The sequence below is a fragment of the Vidua chalybeata genome, chromosome 4, assembly GCF_026979565.1.
Source record: "Vidua chalybeata isolate OUT-0048 chromosome 4, bVidCha1 merged haplotype, whole genome shotgun sequence".
Lineage (NCBI taxonomy): Eukaryota > Metazoa > Chordata > Aves > Passeriformes > Viduidae > Vidua > Vidua chalybeata.
This window is the reverse complement of record NC_071533.1, coordinates 64842081-64848598: the sequence shown is the minus strand read 5'-3', so window position 1 is coordinate 64848598 and position 6518 is coordinate 64842081. Positions and strand designations below refer to the sequence as shown.

The 6518-nt window shown below is 45.8% G+C and overlaps 1 protein-coding gene across 1 annotated transcript in view; it reads left to right on the top strand.

Annotated features, from left to right (window-relative positions):
- Positions 1-2591: 2591 nt before the first annotated feature.
- Positions 2592-6518, top strand: part of NSD2 (nuclear receptor binding SET domain protein 2) — a 72378-nt gene continuing 68451 nt past the window's right edge. The window contains exon 1 of the mRNA XM_053940302.1: positions 2592-2672. The gene's annotated coding sequence lies outside the window, so the exon portion shown is untranslated. The remainder of the gene's footprint in view (positions 2673-6518) is intronic.

The window sequence follows — 6518 nt, the reverse complement described above, 5'->3', positions numbered from 1 at the left end:
TCTCCAAGAGGTTCGGACTGGGAAATTGTAGCTACTAGAAACTGAATAGAGGATGTTTCCTTCAAAGCTATCGCTCAAGTGTAATGCAGCATGCCTGTGATTTGTCAGCACAAGCTTATTCGGCACTGCATATGCATTTACACCTTAAGAAGTTAAAGCTTTTTTGAACTCAGTTTTCAGAAGTGTCATATAACGATACCCCCTTGCAAAGGACCAACCTCTTTTTGTACTGCAGTGGAAAAATGAGGTATCTTTATTACCACAGTCAGAGCTCAAGTAAATGGCCAACTGTTTTGAAAATTAAAAAACCTGCAAGCACAATTTTTATTTAAAGGGTCAAGACATTGGATAAGTTTGCACCAGTGTCTATCTACAATATAAACTGGTAGTATTCCAGTTAAAGGTGTTAACTCCCAGCATAAGCTTTCCTGGAAATCTGCATGGTGGTTTTATCAGGAGGTAATTACATGGTTGCAAATCTTGATCTCACAGACAAGGCCAGTGATCTACAGGAATTGTAAGGACTAAGGAAGATTTGTCACCTTGACCATGATAACAAAATCCTTCCACTTACACCTTAAAGAACTGGCACAGAAAATAAACATAGGAACGGTGTTATCTGTTGGGTATTATGCATTAGTGATAAGTACAAAATGAAAATCTGTTTATCTTTTTTAAGTCATACATAAAGATAAATTTATAGCATTGGGCCTGCACAAAGTTTATTCCTAAGAGAACATAGATAAAGTGTTTGTATCAGGCAAATTATTGATAATAATGTTTTTTATGGAAGTTGGGGGGTTTTTGGGGGAAGTGGAACAGAAAACACCCCCTGAATACATGGCATGCTTTGTACTTTTAGTATGTTAGCGTTACTGTTCAAATATGAATAAAAGCAAGCCTGCATATTCTCTTATCTAAACAACAGGATTCACATACTTGCACTTCTATTTATTTGTATTGATACTGATGTCTCTATTTTTAATTAGAAAGGATCTTTAGTTTCTCTGTGACTGCATTTAAGTGAACTTCAGAACGGAAGCTGGATAAAACTTTCACGACTCTTAATCCAAATTACCTATTTTAAAATGTAATGGCACTTTAGTGCTGTAACCACTAACGTTCTGAAACTAAATCTTGTTTGTCTAACACCTTAAAGATAGTGTATTTTCTTTTTCACAGAAAGGCTGTAAAACAAGTTAAGGTACCTTTATCACTGCAGACAGATCTCCTCCAGCAACCTTCAGCCTAAAGTTTTAATCAGCTAATGATTAAGATTTTCATTACTAAGTACTTAGCACTAAATTTGCACTGTTCAACTGCTAAGTGCCATGCGGCCACCATTAAACACTCACCTAAAAACATCAACAAACTTTAACATATGAAAGTAAATTAAGGATCACGTAAAAAAATAAACAGTCTGAGCCTTTCTGCAACAGATGGCCTAATTTCACCATTATCCATGAAGTATGATGCTGGTGTGTTCCCCTCCCTCAATTATCATCTGTTTACCTTTGGCAGGAGTTGCGACGGGTTGTTAGCTACCAGGTTAATACAGTATCCATAGCACCGAGGAACTCTATTCTCCGCCTTGTACACAAACACAGCTTCTCAGTGCTCCATAAATCCTTTATTAAACCATTGAAAGCTTGAAAGACCTGACCATTACCTGCTTTACATTATCTGGTGCAACGGTTCATGAGAATATTTGTTCCTATTGTAACATGACGGCTGTTTAACGATTTGACCGTAAAAAAAAAAAAAAAAAAACGCAAAAAAAAGCGCTGTGTTTTCAATCGGCAAATTACAAGCACATGTACTTATTTTGATGCAAGCTTAAAAAAAAAAAGTAACCCAGGCCATACTTCCAGAAGAGACAGCCCAGATAATTCGCAGCCAGGCACACTTCGGCTCTTGCAACCATTCGACAGCCTCCAAATTGTGTGCAGTTGTACGGAAAGTCAAAACATTTGGCTTAAATCAGGATTTTCAGAAAGCGCACGTGTACGGTGGCTGAGGCCAGCGGTGAGGAGAGCACTTTTCTGCCGGCCAGGAGGAGAGAAATAATAATATAAAGATATTTAAAACTAATCGATTTTCACCGACCTCTGTATATTCCCTTCCGTGAGGGGAGGGGTGGGTTTAACGCGTTCTTGCGCACCTGGGGACGGCTCACGACCACATCCCCGTATCCCAGGGAAGATAAACAATAACAACAACAAAAAGATGTTTTAAAAAAAGCGTTTCCCACCGGGGTGGGCGGGCTCTGAACGCGCTCTCACCCACCTGGGGGGGGTGGCGAGCCAGGCTCCCCCGAGCGGGCCTGGCCCCACCTCGCCCCGTGGCCTCCCCTCCCTGCCGGGCAGTCCCGCTCCCGGCTGCGCTCCCAGCCCCGCTCCCGGCGGGCGCCGCTCCCGGCGGCCGCGCGTGCGGGCGGCTCCGCGCGGGGGGATTTGAAACGGCCGCTCCGGGGGCCGCGCGGCGGCGGCGGCCAATCAGCGCCGCCGATTTTTCGCGCTGGTTCTGGCCGGAGGAGGGGGCGGGGCCGCCGCGCAGGACCCGCCGGAGCCGCCGCCGCCGCTGTGTCGCCTCGGCTCCCGCCGCTCCCCGGCACCCAGATACCGCCGCCGCCTCGCCCGGCTTCCCGGGGAGAAGGATGCGCTAGGGCACAGGTCGGTAGGCCGGCAGCGCGGCTGGCTCTCCCCAGCGGGAAGGGAGGAGGCACCCGGGGCACGTTCCCGCAGGCCCCGGGCGGGAGGCGGGAGCGGCGGCGGCGAGGCTCGCCCGCCCGCGAGGATGCTGCCGCCCGGCCGCGCGCCTCGCCGCGGGTACCGGGAGCCCCCTCCCGAGCCGGGACCGGCAAAATTGCAGCGGAGGCGGCGTGGAGGACGGGGGGTTCCGTGGCGGGGCATCCGCGCCCCCCCTCCCGCCCCGGCGCTTCTCCCGGGGACACCCCCTCCGCCGAGGCTCCGCTCCCCTCAAACTTACCGTTTCCATCTGCCCGGGCAGCCCGCAGCTCCCGTTTCCCCCTTCCCTGGAGGAGGGCTTTTTTGTTCGCTCCCCCCTCCTCCCCCCGCTACCTGGCCCTCGCTGCGGGGCCGCGGGTCCCCCGGCCTGCCCCTCGTCCCCCCCCCCGGAGGCTGCCGCAGGATTTGTGCCGCTGGCTGGGCCTGACTCTTGGGTGGCGGAGGAGCGGAAAGGAGCGATGCCGAGCCGGAGTCCCGGCTGTTGCAGCTTCATCCTTTCCCCCTGACCGCCTCCTCCTCCTCGTCGGCGCTGCGGGAGGTCGGGGGTAGCATAAAGGGGTAAAGGAGAGGTGCCCACCCGTCCCACCTCCCTCCCCGGGGAATGGGAGATCAATCAGTGCAAATCAGAAAGAAAACCGGAGCGGGGGGACACGACCGATGGGAAGGGGGAAAAAAACCCTCCCCAGGGTTTAAACCGCCCCTTAAGGGGTAGTGAGGCTGCAAATGTCCCCCCCATGGCGGTGGGGGTGTGGGGAGGTGGCGGCTGCTCCTGCCCCTTCCCGCCGGGTAGGACCGAGATTGTACGGCAGCAGGAGTGAATGTAACTCTGGAAATGTATGGAGGGGGAAGCCATGTTTGATTTATTCCTCCACTAAACACTGGTGTGATGATCCTTCTACTTGCACCCTTCTGCAGTCCATCCTGGACCGGTATGGGAGGAGAGCCTTGTTAGGAAAATGGAAAGAAAACATTCCCGCGAAGGCGTGCGGGCTCGTTGGCTCAATATTCATTAAGTATAAGGGGACAGGGCTCTTGTAACTTGAATTGATATTTGTGTGGTAAAAGAGCCTGGGGAACTTGTATTCCCAAGGCCATAGTTACAGCTCATCTGCTGTGGCTTTACCGCTCTGGGGGTGGAGAAGGGAATTTGCCATACTTCTTGAACGTATTTATACTTGCTTTTTGGTTTTGGCTTTTTTAAAAATATGTCGGCTGAGAGGAGGAGTAAACACTAGAAGTACAGAGATGGTAAACACCATATTTAAACACATTTCAGAGAAAATGGGCTTCTTGCTAACAGACATAAGGCAAGCAAGAGGCTGGTATCAGTCATTGCCCATGTATTTTGTATGCATGAGTATTTTCTTACTGGCATTTACATTAAAATTGGTTTGTAATGATTGTTAAATTTAGGAGCTAGTGCACCCCACACTGAGTAAGCTAAATAAGTCTGCTTTAAAAAAATAAAAAGAAAAAGGAAGATATGTTTGGCTTTTAGCCTTTGCATACATCCAAGGAAGGTAAACACTGGGGTGGAAGTGAAGTTTGTAATAGATTTTGCCAAGAGTCCTTGCTAGTGACTTAAGCAGACCTATATTTATATATATACATATATATAAGATTACTAACATTCCTTACACATGGAAAGTGTGGCTTCAGCTGCAAGAATAAATTGGTTCTTCACCGAAATGTTGGTATGTTAGTAGAATATCTGCAAACTTATTGCTGAAGCTATTATTTGCTTGTTTGCTGTGGGAATTTCACTTGGGAAATGCAGCATATCAATGTTAATAAACTCCTCAGTTTCACAGTGTGGTGAATTAGACTGTGGATTATTTGACTGTTGGATGAAATAATTGAATTAAACCACTGTTTTGCAGGGCTACTCAGGGCTCAGTACTTAAAGTATATGCAATTTTTTGTTGCTTCAGTAACTATCTATATCCTATATATTAAATCATACAGGGATTTTTGTCTAGTATACAACCATCAGAAAATCTGACAGTTTTTTTCAGTATGTGAATATAAATGCTCTAAATATTATTGGAGACGGTGTGAGGGTTATAGGACTATACACCCTCATACATGCTTGGAAAAATCCAGGTATTAAAAGTACAGTAAAACCTACTACTTTTTCAAATATTATTTGAAAATGTCCAAAGAAACTGGGTCATTATACTTTAAGGGTCTAGATTTAAAGTCGTTTAGAAGATGGAAAATAAAAATACAAAATATATTTTTTTAGTTCAATATGAATCCAACAAATGGCTGGTAAGAATAAAAAAAAAGTGTTCTACTGTCTGTAGGGCTACATGCCTTTTCTGAAGCCAGTGGTAGCTTTGCAGGTGACATTATTGCATGTAAATTACTGCTTGCATGCAATAGACTGGGTATTACAGCAAAAAAAACCCTGCTTGGGTTTAGACTGGAAGCAAAAATGACTGTTGATGCATGGCTTTCTAGTATTTGGGTGGTGCATGTACACATATATGTGAGTTTGTGTCCAAAACACTGCACTAATAAAATAGCAAAGGAATGGCAAGAAGAGATTGTTTTTCAGTGTCCTGTTGTTTGTGGCCCTTTCACCTCTCACTGTTGCACTGAGCCTGCTTTTTGTTCCACCAGTGTCAGTGCATTTCCCCAGCGAGGTCTTGTTTCTGCAGCCTGGTAAATGTGAGTGTTTCCTTGTGGTCAGTCAAAGCCTATTGACTGCATTGGGGCTCCATGTGCATAAATGTTCACCTACTCTGCTCCAGATTCCTGTGTCAAGGATCTGGTGTGTGATGAGTAGAAGATACAAAACAAGAATTCTTGCAGTGATTTGGTCACTGCTGGTCATTCCTGCTTATATAACCACATGCCATTTCTTAGGTTTTTTTAAACATAGAAGATGGTTTAATGCATGAAAATTGCATGTATTTCCCGTATAGACAAGGTAAAGGGCCAGGCCTTTTCGGGGAAAAAAAATTAAACCTCTCCTCGAGGGCAGCGTGCTGCACAGTGAGATGCATCCATTAAGTGGTATTGCTGAAAACAACAGATTCCCTAACAGTCAGTAATCAGGCATGAGTAAAGAACTGCTTGGGTGGGACTAATAATAATGCTGTGGATGATGACTGCATGTTTTAGTACTGTGTTTGTGGCTATACTGTTTGAGCTCTTTCATTACTTTCCTGCAAAGAGAATTGAAATAGCCTTATGGTTGAGTAGATGTGATAGATCGGGTGTAATTATCAAATCCAGCCTTGGGATGAAGGAAGAATGGAAATCATAGGATCAGAGAATGGTTTGGGTGAGAAAAGACCTTAAAGATCATTTAGTTCCACCCCCCTGCCATAGGCAGAGACATTTTTCACTAGAGCAGGTTGCTCAGAACCCCATCTAAAGTGGATCTAAGTGGATCAGTAAGTCCCATGTTTCTAGGGAACATCACTTTCCAGTTGTTGTAGCTTTGAGAAATGTCTTCACCAAGGATGTACTAGAATCTTGGTGGTAAATAAGAAGTGGAGATGGAACATGGCACCAGGATAAGTGCTCAGTGGTGAAGTGGAGAGAGAAAATAATTTCTCATCAGAGCTTGACATATGAGTCCAAATTTCCTTTGGTGCATAATTGCAGAGAACTTGGGAGAAAGGGGGCTAGTAAGGACAGCCTTGTTGATGTGCCAGTAGTCACCCTGCTGGTTGTAAATTCACGTAGTTGTTTGAATGGGTCAGTCAGCTATTTTATACAGTTAATGGTCACTTGGAAGTTTTTGATTCTGAGAACATT